Consider the following 23,008-nt stretch of genomic DNA (forward strand, 5'->3'; position numbering starts at 1 on the left):
AGTTTTTGTAACATGCTTGAAGGAAGGAACTCAAATGAACGCTACAACCTTGTGAGACTTGAGCCTAAACATTTATTTGGAGAGTTAATAATCTGTGCATCATTGTTTTCTAAAGTCGTTACATGATCTCATTATTCTTTGCTTGGTTGCTACTTAGAAGGTGTTTCATCATTTAGTTCCAAATGCTAGAACTCATGCCTATTTCATTCAAAGCATGCTATTGATTGCAAACACATATTCAAGATGAAGTTGTGTAGTGACCACCAAAGCCAAATTGCCGTGCCCCTATTTCATTATGTGTTTAAGTTTAACCTCGTTGAGCCTTGTTAAGCCTATGTTCTTTGTTAACCCACACTATCCTTACCTAGCCTAGTTTTAGGATCATCCATACCCTTGTTCTTGAAGCATAGTAAAGCATGACCTAAAATGAACTCCTTTTTTATCAATGTATTGCAGAAAGCAAGTGTGGGGGAAGTGATTCTTGTGTGTGTGTGTACCGAAGTCCTTAATAAGGCACGGGTAGAAAAAAAAATTTATGAAAAAGAGCTCTAAAGTGTTGTTTGTTAAAAAAGGGTCCAAAACATTGAATTCGGCCCTAAGTGTTGCATGAATCTTCCCTTTGTATGTAAAAGTTGATTCTGCATTTTAAACTGAATTCCATGTGTCTATTTCATTGCTTTGCTTGCTATCGCTTTAAGAACGTTTGTTATTCCTATCCTTTCTTTGTTAGCCATTACCCCCAAACCCTGTTACAACCCTTGACTTCAATCTTGAGTGTTGTGTGTTTCAATTTGTGGAGTTCAAAATTGGTATGAGCATATGGTGTCACTGGTTCTCACATCTATGTAGTAGCATACCATTCATGAGATCATATCTAAACATGCTTAATAACTCCAGAAAATTGCTTCCTTTGTTATAACATATGTGAGTCCCAGTCTCTAGTGTAGGGTGTGTAGTCAGAAAATGTGTGTGAAAATAGAGAGTATCTTGTAAGGAATTGAGCAAATTCTCTAAGGCATGTTACTACATTCAAAACATTGTTTTAATTGGTTAATTGTGAACCAGTAAGTAGTGACTGTGATTAAGTTTGTGCTCAAGTGTGAAGATAATCAAAATCTGTGGGAATGATGATTTTTAACATGTCATGTGCATTGGAAATCCCTGAGGCAATTGTTGGAAGGTTAGGTTGTGTTTTGTTTGTTTTGTTTCGTTTTGTTTCTTTTGTTTTGCTCGAGGACTAGCAAAAGCTAAGTGTGGGGGAATTTGATAGGAGCATATTTATGCAACTTAGTTAGCTTGTTTCTTGGCATTTACTTAGTTTAATTCTAGTTATTTTAGTACTTTAAGCTATTTTTGTGTGTTTGTAGGTTCAAATAACAAAGTTGGCAACAAAGTGCTATTTGGAGCATTTTGGAGCATTTTTGGGCCAAGACTGGATAGTGCAAGCATGGAGACATGAGGATGGACGTTTTTGAAGATTAGAAGGCTAGAAATCAGCATGTGTGTGTGCAAGTGTCTTGACCTACAACTACAAACATCCATCCACTACACCTATTACATCCACTCATTACCAAACACTCACCTACTACACCCATTACATCCATTCATTACCAAACATCCATCCACTACACCCATTACATCCACTCATTACCACAACATTCACCCACTATACCCATTACATCCACTCATTACCAAACACTCACCCACTACACCCATTACATCCACTCATTACCAAACATCTATCCACTACACCCATTACATCCACTCATTACCACAACATACACCACTACCACCTTAATTAGATGGTGGTCCTCTCCCTAGCCTATAAATACATTCACCCTTCACCATAACAAAAAAGAAAATAAAAAAAAAAATCCATCTAAAGACACTACATTCACATCTCACAACTCCATACACTTACACTTTCATTCCTTGGCCATGAGCACCATCCATTCATCCATTCATCCATTCATTTTCCATATATCTCAAAACACAACTCCATACACTCCCTTCCCTTGGCCGAGACATTCACCAATCCTAAATACATTCATAACCTTTCCATATATCCATACATATCCTTAGACACTTGTGCTGCAACAAGGTGGTGAAAACGATGGTCCTTGGTGTTTCAAGCTTGAAACTTTGGAGCATTTTAGGTGTACTTCGTTCTTGCTTTCAATGTCTACTTTGTTATTTTCTGATTTTGTTGCAATTATGAGTAACTAAACCCCCTTAGCTAGGGGGAATTCGAAACCATGTTCATGCTTGCAATATGATTTGATTACTTTCAGTTGTGATTCATAAGTTATGAATTCAATTTACTTATCCATTTGAATTAAAACTGATTTGTGTATGTTGGTTGAGAGTGCACGCTTAATTTTCATGCATAAATCTGATGCTAGGATATAAGGGAGTTTCACCTAATCATTAGTCCTTCATCATCTCTCAAAGGTATAGCCAAGTCATCGAAGTCATCAAGTTTAAAAAGAAGGAAAATCCACCAAACTCAATCTTTATCAGACATTACTTATAGTAGCAGCGATGCTCCATATAGAAGACTTAGACTCGGAATCTTCAGATGCATCCTCACAGCAACCAGCCAACTTAACACGTTAGAAAGCTAAGTGGGCAGATTATCAGGATTCCCAGGACCCATTTGAATTGTAATCAACCTATGTGAACAAACAGTTACTCGACATGTGATTCCAATAGGAAATACGTCAAAATCAGCACCGAAAGCAATAGTAATTATCATCAATCATTCCAAACAAGACACTATTCATGAATAGTAAAATCACTTTGTACTATTCATCCATCATTCTATTCCCCAATTATGGCTGCATACTTCTACAATAATCAGCTTTAGCATCTTTCCAGCTCACGATGTAGCAGGATTTCCCGCTTTAATCATCAACAATCTTCAATCTATTTAGGAGAAAGCCTTCATCTGAAGACGGGGGGTTGAACCTTCTGAGTATTTTTAATCATGGTTATCCTACACATCAAGTTCCACATAATTTAACATCTCATTTAACAGTTCATTCAACCCTAATCATCATTGCCCTTGGTATTATTCATGCAAGGTCATGTCTGGTCCATGTTAGGTATTCAAGAGAATCAACTATTGATCTCCAAAAAGTAAGATCAGGTAAAAGAATTCCATGTTGAACAAGTTTAGTTGTACCAAGTGGAGTTTCACAAGGCTTTGCTCCCAAAATATCAGTTCTTTTTAAGAAAGATCTATGGAGGTGGTGGATATTTATCAACAATCAATACCAAATATGTGGATATACATAAATTATATACTAATAAACAATAAACTACAACAAAGTATATTGACAAAATATGAACGAAATTAATATTAAACAGACAATATAATGATCAAGGCTTGCGTACCGCATTATCTTTGAAACAAAATTTCATCCATACTTTGTATTTGTAGTTCGATGGACGTCTACTTCACTAGGATTCAATGATCTAAGTCGAGATTCCAGCACTGGAAAACTTGACTTCAGGTGAATATCCTTGTGGTTCTCTTAGTAAATACGGTTATGGGATTTTAGTAAGAGAGATGTGTTTTTTTGTGTCTGGAATGAGATGTATATGTATGTTAGAATATAAGGAATGTTTGTATTTATCATATGTGTTATGTAGAGGTGACACATGTCATCATCCTAGTGAGTCATGAGATATGCCTTGAGGTAGTTATGTAAAGTTTATAAGTATAAATAGTTGAAAAGCTTTGTAATGATAACTTAACAGAAATAGAAAGAATATTTCAGTTTCTCTCTCTATCTTTTCGAGTTCTATCTCTCTCTATATTCTGAAGAACTATGTCTTCTTCCTAGTTACGTTGACATGGTATCAATTGCCAATCAAGGGTAACACCGGTGGTTGATGATCCGATCTCTGTGCTTCTACTACTGTAATTTGTGCTTATTGATTCTTTCGGCATTGTAGTCCGTGTTGAAAGTCGATGGTTTTTTTTCTTCAGCAAACCCTAGAAGTTGGGGATAATTATGATCGGTGATATCTTTCCTTTCTAGCAAGAATTGTTACTGTTGATTGTTCTGATCTGTTTTTCCTGTGGAAATCCTAAGTTTTGGGGATAATTGTATGCGAATTGTGGTGCTGTTCTGCATTCTTCAATGTTTGGGGATTGCAATGCTACTTGTTTTCTTACTGTGGATTTCTCTAGTTGCTTGTTGTTCAAGATTATCTCTCTTCATTGTATACAATGGTTACCACTGCACAATTGGCCCTTACTCAATCCCCAATTTCCTCTTTGATTCCTTGTGTTAGTAACACTATGACAGTTAAACTAGATGATTTTAACTATGTCACATGGAATTTTCAAATGGAAATATTGTTAGACAGCAATGAAATTAAGGGCTTTCTTGATGGATCAATTCCTTATCTTGCTCAGTTTGATAATTCTGCTAATGATGGTGAAACTGTGGAAAATAATCAATCTTTCTCTTATGCATATAAAGTGTGGATGATCCATGACCAGGCTTTAATGACTCTTATTACTGCTACTTTGTGCACTGTTGCCTTGTCATGTGTCATTGGCTATAAAAGTTTGGAAGAAATGTGATTGTGTCTTTGTAAAAGATTTGCTAATATGATAAGAACAAATATCATGCAAATGAAGATTGATCTACAAAATATCAAAAAGGGGCCAGAGAATATTAATGCTTATCTGCAAAGAATCAAAGATGCTCGAGATCAGTTGGCTATTGTAGGTGTGTTTATCTCAAATGAAGACATTGTTATAGTTGCTTTGAGGGGTCTTCCTCCTGAATATAACACCATTAAGGCTGTGATTTGAGGAAGAGAGAATTTGGTGTCTCTCAAAGAACTGAGATCACGATTGAGGGTTGAAGAGTCTACTTTAGATGAGACTACTAAACAAATTCCCCTAACGTCAGCTATGCATGCTCGTACCAGTGGGTCTATTTTTTATAATGGGAGTTCTTCATGTACTAAACCATATATTCCAAGCTCAGATGTTGGTAGTGCTTCTGGAGGCAATTCTGGTAATATAATGTCATTCTCTCCAATGCCTTTTCCTCCTCAGTTTCTTTCATTGTCCTTTCCTTCTTAATTTCCACGACTGTCACTTCCTGGCCCTCAAGCTTTTATGTCTCACTATGGTTCAAGCACGTATAACAATTTCAGGGGAAGTGAATACAAACCTAAGGGTAAAGGCAAGAAATGGAATCAATCTTCACAATCTTATGGAGGAAATCAATTCTCTTAGCCTTCTCAGTTCACTCCTTAAGCTTCTTATGGAAATAATTCTTTAGCTCCTTCACCTTAGTTTTGTGGACAATAGCAATCTCAAGGTCCACGACAGTTGCAAATTTGTCAAATTTGTGATAGAAAGGGTCATTCTACAAAATTGATGTTAGATTTGTCATACGGTTGGTCACATTGCTGCCACTTGCTTTGACAGGCACAATTTCAATAATCAGTGTCTTCCTATGTTTCCACAAGGTTTTCCACCTACTATTCATCCTCAGTTTGCATCACCTGGAATGTATATCATGCCATATGCTAATCAGAATGGCATGTCTTCTGAGTATATGTCTAATCCTAGCATGCCTCAGCCTAATTCTCATGTTCCAATGAGTGCTCGAACTCAAGTTTCTCCCTTTGCACCTCAACAAGAATATTGGCTTGTTGACTCTAGGGAAACCAACCACATGATATATGATCTCTCTAATTTACATATATGGTAACTCCTTACATTTCTTCTAATACAGTGACTGGTGCAAATAGTGAAGGTTTGGCAATTGCTAATATTGGCAGCTCAAATCTTCCTACCACAACACATAATTTTAAATTTTCAGTCTGTTTTACATGTGCCACTGTTATCTTAAAATCTTTTATCCATGCATCAATTGTGTAAGGACAATAATTGCCGATGTATTGTTCATGAATTCTCTATTTGTATACAGGACAAGGTCACCTATAGAACATTATTCCAAGGACTAAGTAAAAATATTGTTTACCCTCTACCTGTTCTCAAGTCTTCCAAGCCTTCTCCTACATCTTTTATTGGACATAAGGTTTCATTTACTTTGTGGTATTGTAGGTTAGGTCATCCAACTAATTTCATTGTAAACACAGTTCTTAGTAAGTCCTCTATACCTAGTAGTAGCATGTCAAACTCATAGCCTTGTATCTCTTGCTTAAATGGCAAGTTTACTAAACTTCCTTTTCCTTCAATAGCATCTAAGACATCCATTTGTTTTGAAGTTGTACATATAGATGTATGGGGCCTTGTTGCACTGTCTATAGAAGGATATAAATACTACGTGTCCCTTATCGATGAATGTACCCGTTACATTTAGATTTTCCCAACTATCAATAAAGCTACTGTATTTGGTGTTTTTGTTCAATTTCAAGCTTTTCTTAGGACTAAGAGTATTGTACATCAGCTTTCATGTCCTTACACACCTGAACAGAACAATCTAGCTGAAAGAAAGAATAGGCATGTAGTTGAAGCTACCATAATCCTCTTGCAACAAGCATTTTTACCTTCTGAGTTTTGATATCATGCATGTGCTACTGCCACCCATCTCGCTAATAGGATGCCTACTCCAACTCTTAGGTTGCAGACACCTTTTGAAGTATTATTTCATTCTCCACATAAGCTAGATCATCTAAGAATCTTTGGTTGTACTTGTTATCCCTCTTTAAAACCTTATAGGACAAATAAGCTGGAACAAAAAACTGTTTAGTGTATCTTTTTGGGTTATGCTACTTTGTTGCCACAAATCATAAGTTAATTGTTTCAAGTCATGTTTTGTTTGTTGAGGATATTTTTTCTTTTGTTTCTCATCAATTTACTAATAAGTCCAAGGTAAATTCAAGGCACGGCGACACGCGTCGGCCACGCGCAGGCATGTGCCTGGCACACTGACAGTAACCCTAACGCCGTTAGGGAATATTCAGTTAAATAATAGAATATTTTGTTAAATATACCTGACGCTGTTAGTAATATTCCGTCAAAGTTGACAAAATATGCTTTGTCTTCTCCGGTGGTTTGTCGGATTCTGTCGCCGGCCGTCGTCTGCGTCGCCAATTTATGGAAAATTTTCAAATTCAAATATCTTACTCATTCTTCAACCAAATTCCACAAAATCTATATGGATTTAAAGCTCTCAACTAGGAGCATATATCCATACCTATTTAGAGTCCTAAAACCAACGAAAACTGGTCGAAAATCCTTCGATATTCCGGCTAATTTTGCAACTCGGTAAACCTAAGTATCCCAAAATCCAAAACCTTCCAAAATTTGTCCTAAGGTCCCTATAGACTTGATTAGAAACTTCCTTGAACCTTGGAACACCATAAAACATCCACGATCACGATGAAATGACAGAGCACCCCACTGGAGCTTGGTTATCTCGGGTTCCACAGGTCTTCTCCTTAAACCAAAGGTATGGCTGGAGTCAGGAAGTTGAGGGAAGCACGATGGTGTCGTCCTTAAACTCGATCTGCGTGTGTGTGATGATGTTTGAAGGTTAGCGGGTTTGGTAGTACGGACGGAGAAGAGAGTTCCAGAGAGAGGGAAAAAGAAGATGTGCACGTGTGGGTGTATGTGTGAGGCTTACGAAATTGGGAGATTTTAAATTGCCTTAAGTCCTAATTGGGCAAAAATATGTTGGGTTCATACAATTTGGTCCACCAAATTTCCTTTATTCCTTCATCACATTTCCACTACCAACCCAACTCGGCCCTAAATCTTATCAATGCTCTCATGACAACACATATAATTTAATTATGTCAACGAGAAAAATAATTTATAATCATATGCATACATCCACATCACATCGCCTCGAGGGCATGATCGTCATTTCCACGCTTTCGAGGATAAAATATATTTTAATTCGGGACTGGTCGTCACAAGACAACACACTTCTTCCATCATAAAAATGAGGTATACAGTGTGTTAACTTCTTTGAATCATGCCCAACCAGTTTTCCTATTGAACTTAGACCATGGGATCTTTAATCAACTAAGTTAGGTTTCTGCCCGACTGATTCATTAATTATGTTGGTTTTAGCCTCATTCCTCTCGATGATCAACTTACTCTCTAATCCAACATTTAATAATTGATTCCACTACTAGGTTGACTATTTTTAATGGTGTGCACAATCCATCTAATGAAATTATATTTCATATAAGAGTAGTTGTTTCTCAATTTCAAGTCCTCGAAAGTATATATATGTTGCAACTTTTGTAAGTAATTTGTTAACACTAGGAAGTAGACTTCCCCCACATTTAAGGTATTTAAACAAAGATCTCTAAAGCTTTATGTACCTTAAAATTGTATATTATCACGTTTACGTTTATGTAGCTGATTCTTTTATTCTTTCTTGTTAAGGAAATACCATTATATCTTAACGATATTTAAACAAATTACTCTCTCTTTTAATAAAAAAATTACTATTTACAATTTGGACATCATGTTTAGCCTTTACTCAGCTAAATTATCACAAATTACATTTCCCTAGCCTTAAGGCTTGTATTCAATTCCATTATAGATTATGCCTTTGCATATCCACCTATATGTACTTTGACTTTAAATTAGCAAAATTCAATTAGTCAGCATGATTGAATTCGTAACATGTCCATTCATATTCCTTTCTTAATAAGCATCATCATGTATAATTTAATTATGTATGCTTACTCAATAAGCATCAATTTTAGTGCCTCATCATGCCTTTCACGAAGAACCCCACATTTTCAGTGTATAATTCTTCGCAAAGGAATTGGCTTTGGTTTTATCCATGACTAACATGGCTTATGAGCAAAACTCATTTTTGTATTGGCCTTCACATGTTACTCCTTTATCAGGAAGTGCTCATCATTTTGTATATGTGCTAATTCAATCAATGAGTTTGCAGATCATATAGCCTATATATGTAGATGCCCAGCCACAACTAAAGATTGCATTATGACCTGTAGCTAATTAGGAAACAAAAAACTCAAACATTCATGTTACCGTATCACTATGGCTTTGAAGCCATGACGCATCTGCAATATACAACCACAAGTTCTGTGCCATATGTATACTGACATAAGAAAAACCTTCTCTTTCGCAAAGAAAGAGGCTTCTCAACTGCTAATATAGATTTACTTCCTCAATTTAAAACGCAACTCATTTTTTGTGCAACTCTGCATAACCAAACTCATAAACCCATAAGTCGTTATTGATTCTGCCCAACTACATTATGCGCATTGCCAAAGTAGTTAACTCGTTCTTAAGTATGACTTAATTAAGGGTTGCAATCATTACCAATACTCAAGAATATACGAAAACTTTAATTGTAGAAAAATATGCCCAGTTAATGAGATGCATCATTCTCATATGAATAAATCAATCCACATTATATATAGATATATATATATCACACACAATCTAAAGGTAGAATTTTGCCCTTGCTCTTGTGCTTGTAGTTCGGTGAGTGTTTGTTTCCCAGGATTCAACAATCTATAATCCGAAGTTAAAGCACTTCAATCTTCGAACTCTAGCGAACTTTTATATATTTCGTACTCTCAAGACAAGACTCGGAATTTGACAAACGAAGAACATGAGAAACAAAGTGGGGAAACCCTATATCTCAAGAGTAAGAATTAACTCTAATTTTCTATCCTTAATGATAATGGTTTCATGAGTTTATATAGCACCCAAGTACTTATTGTTAAAGAGATGTAACTTTTCATCTATAAGTATACATCATTTGACAAGGGAATGCACCTAAATAACATAATATTTCTAAGAAATATGATTAACACTATTTCTCATTCAATTATTAGAATTATATATTACAATATTTTATACTATAATATATAATTTCCAACAATCCCCCACATGAATGAAAAATCAGGAAGAATTTAAGAGTACAAGTGGACAAGAGATGCATCAGGAGAGGTGTCTTTGGACTTGAACCTACCCTAGTGAATATTTATCGGATTTACTTGGTGACGCAGTAGATGTAGAAGATCTTGAACTGTTCACTGCAGCAGTAAACCGAGACAATAAGCAACACACATCACTGCAGCAGTTAGGTTTCCGCCCGACTGATTCGTTAGTTATGTTGGCTTTAGCCTCATTCCCCTTAATGATCAACTTACTCTCTAGTCTAACCATTAACAATTGGATCTACTACTGGGTTGACTATTTTTAATGGTGTGCACAATCCATCTGATGAAATTATATTTCATATGAGAGTAGTTATTTCTCAATTTCAAGTCCTCAAAAGTATATATATGTTGTGACTTTTGTAAGTAATTTGCTAACGTTAGGAAGTAGACTTCCCCCACATTTAAGGTATTTAAAGAAAGATCTCTATAGCTTTTTGTACCTTAAAGTTGTATATTATCACGTTTAGATAGCAGATTCTTTTATTCTTTCTTGTTAAGTAAATACCATTATATCTTAACGATATTTAAACAAATTACTCTCTCTTTTAATAAACAAATTACTCTTTACAATTTGGACATCGTGTTTAGCCCTTACTCGTCTAAATTATCACAAATTACATTTCCCTAGCCTTAAGGCTGTATTCAATTCCATTATAGATTATGCCTTTGCATATCCACCTATATGCACTTTGACTTTAAATTATCAAAATTTAATTAGCCAGCATTATTGAATTCGTAATTTGTCCATTCATATTCCTTGCTTAATGAGCATCATCATGTTTAATTTAATTCTTTATGCTTACTTAATAAGCATCAATTTTAGTGCCTCATCATTCCTTTTACGAAGACCCCCACACTTTCAGTGTATAATTCTTTGCAAAGGATTTGGCTTTGGTTTTATCCATGACTAACATGGCTTATGATCAAAACTCATTTTTGTGTTGGCCTTCATATGTTACTCCATTATCAGGAAGTGCTCATCATTCTAGATATGTGCTAATTCAATCAATGAGTTTGCAGTTCATACAACCTATATCCGTAGATGCCCAGCCACAACTACAGATTGCATTATGTTATTGTAACTAGTTGGGAAACAAAAAACTCAAACATTCATGTTTTCGTATCACTATGGCTTTGAAGCCCTCACACATCTGCAGTATACAACCACAAGTTCTCTGCCATATGAATACTGACATAAGAAAAGCCTTCTCTTTCGCGAAGAAAGAGGCCTCACAACCGCTAACAGAGATTTACTTCCTCAATTTAAAATGCAACTCATTTTTTTTGCACCTCAGCAGAACCAAACTCATAAACCCATAAGCCGTTATTGATTCTGCCCAACTACATTATGTGCATTGCCAAAGTAGTTAACTCGTTGTATACGACTTAATTAAGGGTTGCAATCCTTACCAATAATCAAGAAGATACGAAAACTTTAATTGCACAAAAATATGCCCAGTTAATGAGATGCATCATACTCATATGAATAAATCAATGCACATATATATATCACACACAATCTAAAGACATAATTTCGCTTCTACTCTTGTGCTTGTAGTTCGGTGAGCGTCCATCTCCCAGGATTCAACAATCTATAATCCAAAGTTGAAGCACTTCAATCTTTGAACTCTAGTGAACTTTATATATTCCGTACTCTCAAGACACAACTTGGAATTTGACAAATGAAGAACAAGAGAAACAAAGTGGGAAAGCCCTATTTCTCAAGAGTAAGAATTAACTCTAATTTTTTATCCTTAATGATAATGGTTTCATGAGTTTATATAGCACCCAAGTACTTCTTGTTAAAGAGATGTAACTTTTCATCTATAAGTATATATCATTTGATAGGAGAATGCACCTAAATAACATAACCTTTTTAAGAAATATGGTTAACACTATTTTCATTCAATTATTAAAATTATATATTACAATATTTTATACTATAATATATAATTTCAACACATGCCACAGTAAATAAGATATTCTTCTCTTAGAGGGCATCAAGTATGTAACAGCCCGTCCTTAAAAATTATAGTTTTTATAAATTTAAAAGTGAATTTATGACGTAAACTTGTAGTACTCGTCGCTATGAACGCGTTGGCACAAACGGAACGCGATTTGGAGTTATAACTAAGGAGTTATTAATGAACGAAGTTAGGGACTAAATGGTCATTTGAATAATTCACGGAAGACTCCAGATTTCCGGAGCAAAGAATGGTGATGCTGTGTGTGTGGCTGAGATGAAAAGGGAAGTGAGATGGATGGAGGAGATGAAGGAAGCAAGTAGAGAAAGTAGAGAAAGGAGGTAAAGGAGAGAAGGAGGTGACCAATGAGAATGAGGGAAAGGAGGGGAAATGAGAGAAGAAGAAATAGGGAGAAGCGGGTTAACCCGTATACACCCTTGGACCCGACCTGTTCCGCCCCTTCTCGGCACTTTCCCCGTCATTTTTCTAACAATCTAAACCACATAACCACCTAGGAAACGCTGTAGGGCCTTCCCTCTATCATTACACCCCAATTTTGAGAAAATTTGGTCTTGCAAAATGTGAAAAACCGCACGGTGGGTTCGAGTGTGAATTCCTCAAATCCTGAAATATTTTCCTCCAATTGCCACCACCATTAGACTCCCATTGAGGCCTAAAACAAAGCCCATGCATTGGTTGGGGCATCGCAGTTGCTTTGGAATCGAACCAAGAACACCCAAATTCAAGGGTTTCCGAAGGTTCGTGGGCACATTGGACTTGCCCACAAGTATAAAGTTTGCTCTACTCTGTGAGATCTTCATTTATATGAAATTTGGTAATTTTTGGAAATAGTTGATTTTTCCGGTGAGTCGTCCCCTGACCTTCTTAGGCTAAATTTGAATACTTTGATTCCATTTGTGAAGTCCGATTGACGAATTTCCGTTGTTTGAACCTGGTTCCATTAAGGTGCGCCACTTGATTATTATAGCAATCGACGATCTGACCGTTGGATCTTCACCAAACTTTAATACGTTATAGTACATAATATTTGAGGACCGTAGGAACGTATGGATCGGGAATCCAACGTATGGATCTTTCTGAATTAGAGTTGTAAGTTAATAAAATAAAATGTTAACCGCCACTTGAATTTGTAATTGGCCGAGATCCAACCATTGGATCATAATGATACTTAAGAAGTTGTTCTAGAAGCAAAATGTGGATATTTAGAAGTAAGGGATCGGACATCCGTGATGCAGATCTTCCGGATCGAATTACGTAGGGATGTGTTTTATGTAAGTTCACTAGTAGAAAAACATGTTTGCGCGACGGAATATTGCGCGACGTAGAACATTTCGTCGCTCAAAGTATGTTTGCGCGACGGAAAACACAAAACGTCGCGCAAACGACCTTTGCGCAACACAGAAGTTTATGCGTCGCGCAAAACAGCTTTGCGCGACGCCCACCTTCGTCGCGCAAAGTTTTTTTTTTTTTTTTTTTTTTTTGGTTTTGGTTCTTGCATTGTCTTTTTCTTTTGTGGTATCCACATGTGTAAATGTTTTAAATTGATGATCAAATTAGTTCATTGTATTCATATAGGGTTAAAGAGTGTAGCTGTAAAAAATCATCAAAATCGAAGTTAAAATAACCGTTAAATCGTGATTTTTCGTTTATAACCGTCGAAAATTTTGTCCCGTTACTTGATCTCTGAATGTTTTTTTTTTGCTATTTTTGGTGTATGCGATCTTGAAGCATATACAAACAAGCTTGACGGTTTGATCGTTCAAACTAGTTTCGTACAATGCGTTTCCCATCAAAATCAATGGTATATGTATTTAAAAAACATTTTCATTTACTTATTTTGTACTTATAAGCAAAAGGGCCAAAAAAAAAGAAAAAAAAAAGGACTTTGCGAGACGTAGGTACCTCTACGTCGCGTAAAACGTCTTTGTGCGACGCCGTTGTACCTACGTCGCGCAAAGTCCTTTTTTTTTTTTTTTGGCCCTTTTGCTTATCCTTTTTCTTTTGTGGTATCGCTTGTGTCAATGTTTTAAATTGATGATCGAATTCGTTCATTGTATTCATATAGGGTTAAAGAGTGTAGCTGTAAAAAATCATCAAAATCGAAGTTAAAATAACCGTTAAATTGTGATTTTTCGTTTCTAACCGTTGAAAAGTTTTGTCCCGTTACTTGATCTCTGAATGTTTTTTTTTTTTGCTATTTTTGGCCTATGCAATCTCGAAGCATATACAAACAAGTTTGACGGTTGCATCATTCAAACTAGTTTCGTACAATGAGTTTCCCATTAAAGTACATTTTCATTTATTTATTTTGTACTTATAAGCAAAAAGGCCCAAAAAAAAAAAGGAGTTTGCGCGACGTAGGTACCTCTGCGTCGCGCAAAACGTCCTTGCGCGACGCAGTTGTACCTACGTCGCGCAAACGCCTTTTTTTTTTTTTTGTGTCCCTTTTGCTTATCCTTTTTCTTTTGTGGTATCCACTGTGTCAATGTTTTAAATTGATGATCGAATTAGTTCATTGTATTCATATAGGGTTAAAGAATGTAGTTGTAAAAAATCATCAAAATCGGAGTTAAAATAACCGTTAAATCGTGATTTTTCGTTTATAACCGTCGAAAAGTTTTATCCCGTTACTTGATCTCTGAATGTTTTTTTTTTGCTATTTTTGGCGTATGCAATCTCGAAGCATATACAAACAAGTTTGACAGTTGGATCGTTTAAAGTAGTTTCGTACAATACGTTTCCCATCAAAATCAATGGTATATGTATTTAAAGTACATTTTCATTTATTTATTTTGTACTTATAAGCAAAAGGGCCAAAAAAAAAATTGACTTTGCGCGACGTAGTTCATTGTATTCATATAGGGTTAAAGAGTGTACCTATAAAAAATCATCAAAATCGGAGTTAAAATAACCGTTAAATCGTGATTTTTCGTATATAACCGTCGAAAAGTTTTGTCTCGTTACTTGATCTCTGAACGTTTGTTTTTTGCAATTTTTGGCGTATGCGATCTCGAAGCATATACAAACAAGTTTGACGGTTGGATCGTTCAAACTAGTTTCGTACAATGCGTTTCTCATCAAAACGATAAATTCACTAACACTTAGAATTTATTACTACTTTCATCAACTATAACATAAGATTTTGTGGTACCCACTTGTGTAAATATTTTAAATTGACGATCGAATCAGTTTGTGGTATTCATTTAGGGTCAATGAGTGTAGCTGTAAAAAATCATCAAAATCGGAGTTAAAATAACCGTTAAAATTGTGGTTTTTCGTTTATAACCGTCGAAAAGTTTTGTCTCGTTACTTGATCTCTAAATGTTTGTTTTTTGCGATTTTTGGCGTATGCGATCTCGAAGCATATACAAACAATTTTGACGGTTGGATCGTTCAAACTAGTTTCGTACAATGTGTTTCCCAACAAAATGATAGATTCACTAACACTTGGAATTTATTAATACTTTCATCAACTATAACATAAGATTTTGTGGTATTCACTTGTGTAAATGTTTTAAATTGATGATCGAATTAGTTCATTGTATTCATATAGAGTTAAAGAATGTAGCTGTAAAAAATCATCAAAATCGGAGTTAAAATAACCGTTAAATCGTGATTTTTCGTTTATAACCGTCGAAAAGTTTTATCCCGTTACTTGATCTCTGAATGTTTTTTTTTGCTATTTTTGGCGTATGCGATCTCGAAGCATATACAAACAAGTTTGACAGTTGGATCGTTTAAACTAGTTGAGTACAATACGTTTCCCATCAAAATCAATGGTATATGTATTTAAAGTACATTTTCATTTATTTATTTTGTACTTATAACACTTAAGAAATTGAATGATATATATGTAAAAAAAATTATTGTGGGTTTTTGTTAGAAAAATATATTACTGTGGGGTTTATGTAAAAAAAAATTAAATTTGAAAGGAGTAAAGTCACATTTTCAGTAATTTTTATAATATTATTTAAAAAAAAAATTACCTTGCGCGACGTCTCAATGTGGTCGTCGCGCAAAACCCTTTTGCACAACGTCAAATTGTAGGCCTACGTCGCGCTAGTTGTGAAAATTTTGGCGGTGCAATAGTGAAAAATAGGCGCTTTTTTTTTCTTTCAATTTTCCATGTTTGTCAACCTTGAACCCGTAGACCTGCATCTCCTCTCTCTTCCCTCTCGCTCTTTCTCTCCCGTATACCTGCATCTCCTTTTTCTTTCCCGTAGATCTCTCTCTTCCCATAGTCCTGCATCTCCTCTTTCTGTCCCATAGACCTCTCTCTTCCCTCTCGCTCATCTCTCCCTCTCGTTCTAAATGACGGGCAGCCGACGCGAATCTCGAATCTTCGTCCCACTCCCTCTCTGTTTCTCTTCTTCAATCAGTCTGACGTAGTTTTGCAATTTAGGGTTCAGTGCATTTCAATCTTTTTTACTGGAATATACATACATATACATGTCTAAATTTGTTCAATTTTTCTATACACGGCTGGGTTAATTTGATTCTTGACCTATGATTGGATATTATATTACAATTGTGGGTTCTGTTTTTAGGGCTGGATGAAAAGAAACACCCATCAGAGCTTTCAACAACTTGAAGGTCAATGATTTCTTCCTTCTCTCTAATTCTGTTTCTGCTATTTCAATTTGTAGGATTTAATTTAGGGTTTTAAGTTGGAAAATTTAATTAAACATTTTCAGTTAGAGAGCTTAGTGTATACAACAATTAGGTTTGTTAATTTGGATTGTAGTTAAATAGAAATTATTCTTCTTCGATATAACTGTGCACAACACATAATTTCAATTTTTATTTTGCGGTAAGATTCCGTATAATTAACCTCTACAATTTTATTCACGTGTTCATGGTCACCACTTAATTAATTAGTAATTGGGTGTTGACCACCGAATGTTTCTTTTTTCAGTTCAATTAGGAAGCATTAAGAAGAATCATTTTATCATTCCCTATCTTTGCAAGAACGGATACATAATTGAAGTACCCAATACATATTGTCTCTTCTTTGCATATCTGCCAGCCGATGTTTGAAGTTTATTGTCAGCAGATTTGTTTTTTGTTTCTATAAAACAATTTACGATTTCTCTTTTGTTTTACAGCGAGTCAACCACTGCCAGCACTCTTGTTGCTTAGGTTGGTTTTGCAATTTGCTACCGCTCTGTGATTAGCTTGGGTTGATGAGGTATGCTTCGGAAAGCTAAAAGGGAAGATGGTGGTATTGCCGATTTGGGGTTTTAGTGACTAATCAGACTTCTCCAAGTTGGGGTTTTGCCGAAATTCAATGTAAGTCTCGAGTCTCTATCATGTATATAGGTTGTTTTAGTGACTGAAGAGATTAGGGTGGTGTTCAATTTTGAATGCGAGTCTTAAATCTGCATGAAACAAGTTAATTTCAATGTCAATATTATATTCCTAAAGCATACTCGTATAGTTTAGGACTTTGTTCAAATTCTAGAGCAGGTATTTAAGTTCCAGGTGTGAAAGCTAGTTCATTTTCAATTTCAAAACCACCAAACAACAGGAAAAGAAGAGGGGCACAGGGGATAGTTTCATAAGATGCGCTAATTTGGAATCATGTGTTTGTATGTGCTGACAGGATTTTGATATACTTGTGGCCAACCCTAGAAAACAAAAATTATACATCCAAGTCAACGATTCTCTTGGATTCGCAGACTTAACTATTGGTACAGGAGAGGTAAAAGATCTAATCCTTTCAAATACTGAACTTGTTTTCATGATTGCAATGGTCGTAGCATACATGATTGGGATGCATGCATGTAATGTTTGTGTTTTCAGAACCAATACGTCATGAACAACATCTCGATTTGAGTCTTTTTGAATTATGAGTTGTAGAAAGAACGCACAGCGAATATTTGAAAAAAAAAAGAAAGATAAAGGAAGATCAAAAGGATAGAAACTATTAACATCACACCCGTGGGGTTCCTAGGAATCACTCCTAGGGTAAGGTTGCATCACACAAACCTAGAGAGAAGCAAAGCTCCAGCAATTCTATTAATCTTTAAACATGTACCCAGAGAGTTACAAGGATGTAAATTATAAAGACTTAAACCTAAAATCCTTGAAGAAGAATTAAATAATTCTTGTAGAACAAGGAAACTAAAAGACTAATGCGCCTGCTGGAGCCGGCAGCCTGTGTTTTAAAACCCTAGATAGTAAAAGTAAAGCACCATTTGCCCACTTGACAGACTTAGGGCTGCCTTCACTTTTGCTCTTCATTTGCTTCTGGTATTTGTGTTTTATCGATATGAACCCTCTTCTGGTATTTGTGTTTTATTGAAGGCGGAAGTGACGCAGCTGAGGGCCGAGGATGAGCAGATGAAGGCGTAGTTGAGGGCCCAAGGCGAGGAGATGAAGACCTGTGTCGGGAGGGTGCAAGAACTTGTACAAGCCATACAGATGTCGGGCCTCCAAATCTCACTACCAGCACCTCATCTTACTCCACCTTCGACCTTAAAGCCACCTTGCCCTGCCGATACCCAGTAGCCTGATGTATTAAACTTAGTTAACTTGTAGTTTTTTCTTTTTGTTTGGACATCTTGTATGTACATTTTCATATATTTTATAATTAAATATTTTTGCTTGGTTAATTAATTATTCTTTAGAATTTAATTACAATATTTATCAAAAAAATTTTAAAAAAAAATTTCACTAAAACAAAAAAAATTATTTTTCACTAAATAAAAAAAAAGGGTTTGCGCGACGGATGTGCATCGCGCAAAGTATCTTGCACGACGTACAACGCGCGTCGCGCAAAGTGACCTTGCACGATGTAGGTATGCGTCGCGCAAAATGACTTTGCACGACGTAGGTGTACGTCGTGCAAGGTCACTTTGCGCGACGCATGTTATTTCTTCGTCGCGCAAACCCTACCGTCACTGCCTTGGCGCGACGGTTATGGCGCGACGAAGGTACGTCGCGCAAACCCTTAATGTTTTGACTAGTGGTTACATATTATATCGATAAGATTTTTGAGATGTGATTTGATAATTGTTCTAGACGCCGATCATTCTTGACGCCTTGATGTTTGTGCTAGGGAGTTATAGCGCGGACTCCAGGTGAGTGGGTTTTTGTTTTCTATATATATACGTATATATGCTTTATGTTTTCCCAGAGATTGTTTCAAATGGAATTACGTTTTTAAATGCCATGTCAATTGCACTATATTTTAGTGTATGCATTTATATAGATATGCATATTATTGTATGACATTGCGGGCGAGCATGTAAGCTTTAAGTGAGTATATATTGATGGTAGTGATTGTAGTGTGTATGGTTATGATCTTATGCATTTAGTGCTCATTATCCTGCACCCTGGTGTTAGTGCTCCGCCCAAGACCAGGGCTTAGCCTTCACATGATCGTTCACCTCCCACACCACACGCTCACCTTAGATCCAAGGTAGGTGCTAGCCTGTCATACATACCACATTAGGTGGTTCCGACTCATATATACACCTAGCTTGTCGTACAGACCACATGAGGTGCTTCTGACTCGTGTGCAGGAATAGATTTATGAGCTATAGATTCAGTTGTACAGGTCATGTTGGGCGACTCCGGCTGACATATCATTTTATATTGATTTATTTCACATGGTTTACTTATTTCATTGATGAGATATTTGACATGGCATATACTTGGTTTTCACTACTTTCGACCATGATTTCTATATACGTATGTATGATTATTTTTTGGGAAATTATACAGGTTTTACGGTGAGGAGTTATTATTTTAGGAAATGAGAAATGGTTTTCAAAATGCTTTGTTTTTGCCCACTCACGTTTTCTGTTTTGCGCCCCTCCAGGTTCTAGTAGTAAAGTTTTTGTGCCGATAACGATTCTTGGCATATCCCAGTACAGGTGGCTTCCTATGATGGTATAGTCCTTATTTTACCTTACTGTACTTTACTTATGCTCTGTAATCATGTGTTAAATGGATCCATACCCGCTCACCGCGCACTCGTGTACTTAGGCACTTTTAGGTATAAATTTATTCATATTTTACACATCATCACACTTTATGGCTTCGTCACATTTCAAGTGTCGGCCAACACAACTCGATTCAGAGTCCTAATGAACATTCCGGGTCGGGGTGTGTCAAAGTATATATGATGAACAATTAAGTTTATGTTAAGTACAAAAAAAAAATGTTTACTATTAATTTTAAGCTGTCATCTGATGTAGGTTTGTCAGCTATTGGAATCATGTATAGTGATTCGAACGGGAGGTCCCATTGTGCATTTGTACGCAGTAAAGCGGAGGTTCTATTGAGTGCCAGTGCAATTGGGAGCCATCAACTTCTACAGCTTAATGGTATTGGCCCAGAATCTTATTTGTCATCTCTTAAAATCCCAGTTATTAGTCCCCATCCATACATTAGGCAGTTTATGTATGACAATCCTCGTAACTTAATTAACATTTTGCCCCCATTTCCACTAGACCGTTCACCTCTGAAGATTGTAGGTATTACAAGCGATTTCTACATAGAGAGTATCTCCGCTTCTCCATTTTCTACTCCACCATTTATTGTTTTTCCTAATCCACCTAATCCATCTAATCTCTTAGGCTACAATCATCCTTTGACGTGAGAGTCAACCTAAATGTCAAATTTAACTACCATGCACACACACTGGAAAAGATTGGTGAATTGCTAAGGACAAACTCATTGAAACAATTTAAGGCGCAAGATCTGCTGGGTATAGAAGGTTTTAAGTTTTTAGGCCTATCTTTACCAAAGAACCAGACAGATGATTTTTTCTTTCAGACATTTTGTTGAAGTTAAATGGCAACATTTTGGAATTACCGGGGGGATCCATTGTTGGAAAGGTTGTGGATAACGCTTTGTGTGTTTTGGGGATCAATGCATTGCGTGTTGCGGATGCATCCACATTCAATTTCTCACCGAGGGCGAATCCTCAGGCCACCTTATGATGTTTGGCAGGTATGTTATCACACTCACAAGATATTCGCAATGGTCCCTTGGTTGCTGGACTTGCTTTTATGAATTCTATGCCGTGTTGCTGTTTTTTATTTGCTTCACTTTTGTGCTTTTAACAGTATGTTGGCCTTAAGATGCTGCAAGGAAAGCTATTCAAAAGTCAAGCAGCTTCAGCTATCTCCAACCGATCCGGCCAAATGGTTATAGGGCTAAAAATTAGCTCGAAATAACATGAAAATCGTCTCCAACCAATGATTAGGCCAAAAGGCTTGTGGGCCCCACCGAGACAAAACCACAAAATCAGGCCAACAGGCTAGCCATCTCCAGCAAGCTAGTCAACCCGATGAGCCCAGCCCACTTTTTTATTTTTTTTTGGATGAATTTTTTTCCTACACCATTACTCACATACTTTTCACCAGTCCATACTATCTTACCTCATTTTATTTCAATTCTTCATATTCTATTATCTTCCAATAATCTTCCAATATGTCCGAAAATCTTATTTTAATATGGCTGTTTAATTTAATTAACCATATTAATTCAATTAAAATAATAAATTATGTTTGGCCTATGACCTTTTGGCCCCCTCGGTTGGATTTGGTTTTTTTGTCACAAGGCTATATTTGGCCTATGGCCCTTTGGTCCCTTCAGTTGGAGATGGTATAAAATATGGCCTGACACTATTCATTAAAATATAATTTCTTGGAGGGTTATATGGCTAAAGAGAGCCCTCTGGCCCTCCTTCTGTTGGAGATGGCCTTACGGTTTGGCTAGAAAAAGGGTATAGTTGTGTTTTGAAAAAAAAAAAAAAAAACTGCTTATGCTATGCTTTGATAATAAGAAGCTGTGAAATAAAGCAGTAAAGTATAAAACAGCTGTGATTGTAAAACAGTTGTTATAGTATTTAGTAAACTTTTATGTAAAACAGTTATGCTTGTATAAAATGACAAAAAATAACATAATACTCGATGTGCTATTAACTAAGTGCTTGGAAAATAAAGGTCAATTAATTTTTTTTTGAACAAAAAATAAAGGTCAATTATTTATTACACTTTGTTTTCTTTGAAAATAGGGGCAATTTGATTTCACCGCCTAATATCTCCAACTCTTTTATTAAACATTCATCGCTTTTCAAGTTTTATTTTGTTTTATTTTTTTTTCAAAATCGCTTTTCAAGTTTTGATTAGACTACATTTGGTGGCATTTTGCATTCTCCAATTATCCTTTCATTCTTTTCTCATGTATTTTACGTGGATTAAATTTTATCTGTTATAAAGATAAAATATCAAGGATAATCTTACAACTTAAATTTAAAAATTAGAGATATATACACAAGAAAAAATGAAAAATGTACACGAACCCATGCCGAAAAAACACAATCAGCATACTTGTGACGACCCGTCCCTAATTTTCCATGTAATTTCCTTCCTGAGTATGTAAAATGACATTTATGCCCTTGTTGGCCAAGTGAAGTGGACGTAGTTTTTCAGTTTTAAATTATTTTTCTCGATATCGAAATTAATTAGTACTCGTTGTTACGAATGCGTGAATGTGAGTTAGACCTGAATCAGAGTTGTAACGAAAAAGTCACGTTTTGTTAAAGTGCGTTAACAATGGGTAGAATTGTACACTCGTGTGCTAATTATTCAGTGTTGGAAACATTGTTTTAGATAGGGTGAGTTAGATTTTCACATATTTTATGTGCATTTTATATTGTACAAATCTTATCATCTTCTCTCTTTAATTTTGTCCCATGCCCTATTCTCCCTCACCAACCAATCAATCACTCTCCTCATTTCCCTCACCAATCAGGCAGATTCCCTCTCTCTTTTGTCCTATCAAACTCAGTCTCTCTCTCTCTTCTTCTTCTCTCCCTCACCCGTAGCTCTCTATCATCTCTGCAACAACCATACACCATCATCAAACTTCACAGATCGAACCTCTAACCACCACCATCACACTCCTCTCAAACCTACGGACCCATCCGTACGAAGTAATCATGAAATGATCGAGTTTTGAACCTCCAACTCGGAGCAACTCGGAGCTCTGACTCGGGTGTACATTCCTCCATGACTTTTCCCTTCGAGTTGCACGGTTTTGGAAGGTTTGGAGACATCTAGGCA

At 36.1% G+C, this 23,008-nt stretch overlaps 1 long non-coding RNA gene across 1 annotated transcript; it reads left to right on the forward strand.

The window, feature by feature from the left end:
- The first annotated feature begins 16,278 nt into the window (after positions 1 to 16,278).
- On the forward strand, positions 16,279 to 18,541 carry LOC126597257 (uncharacterized). Its single transcript, XR_007614187.1, has 4 exons — positions 16,279 to 16,520; positions 17,033 to 17,216; positions 17,530 to 17,628; positions 18,234 to 18,541. It is a non-coding gene; the product is annotated as an uncharacterized LOC126597257 (long non-coding RNA).
- The last annotated feature ends 4,467 nt before the right edge of the window (positions 18,542 to 23,008 follow it).

Source organism: Malus sylvestris, chromosome 13, assembly GCF_916048215.2.
Source record: "Malus sylvestris chromosome 13, drMalSylv7.2, whole genome shotgun sequence".
Classification (NCBI taxonomy): Eukaryota; Viridiplantae; Streptophyta; class Magnoliopsida; order Rosales; family Rosaceae; genus Malus; species Malus sylvestris.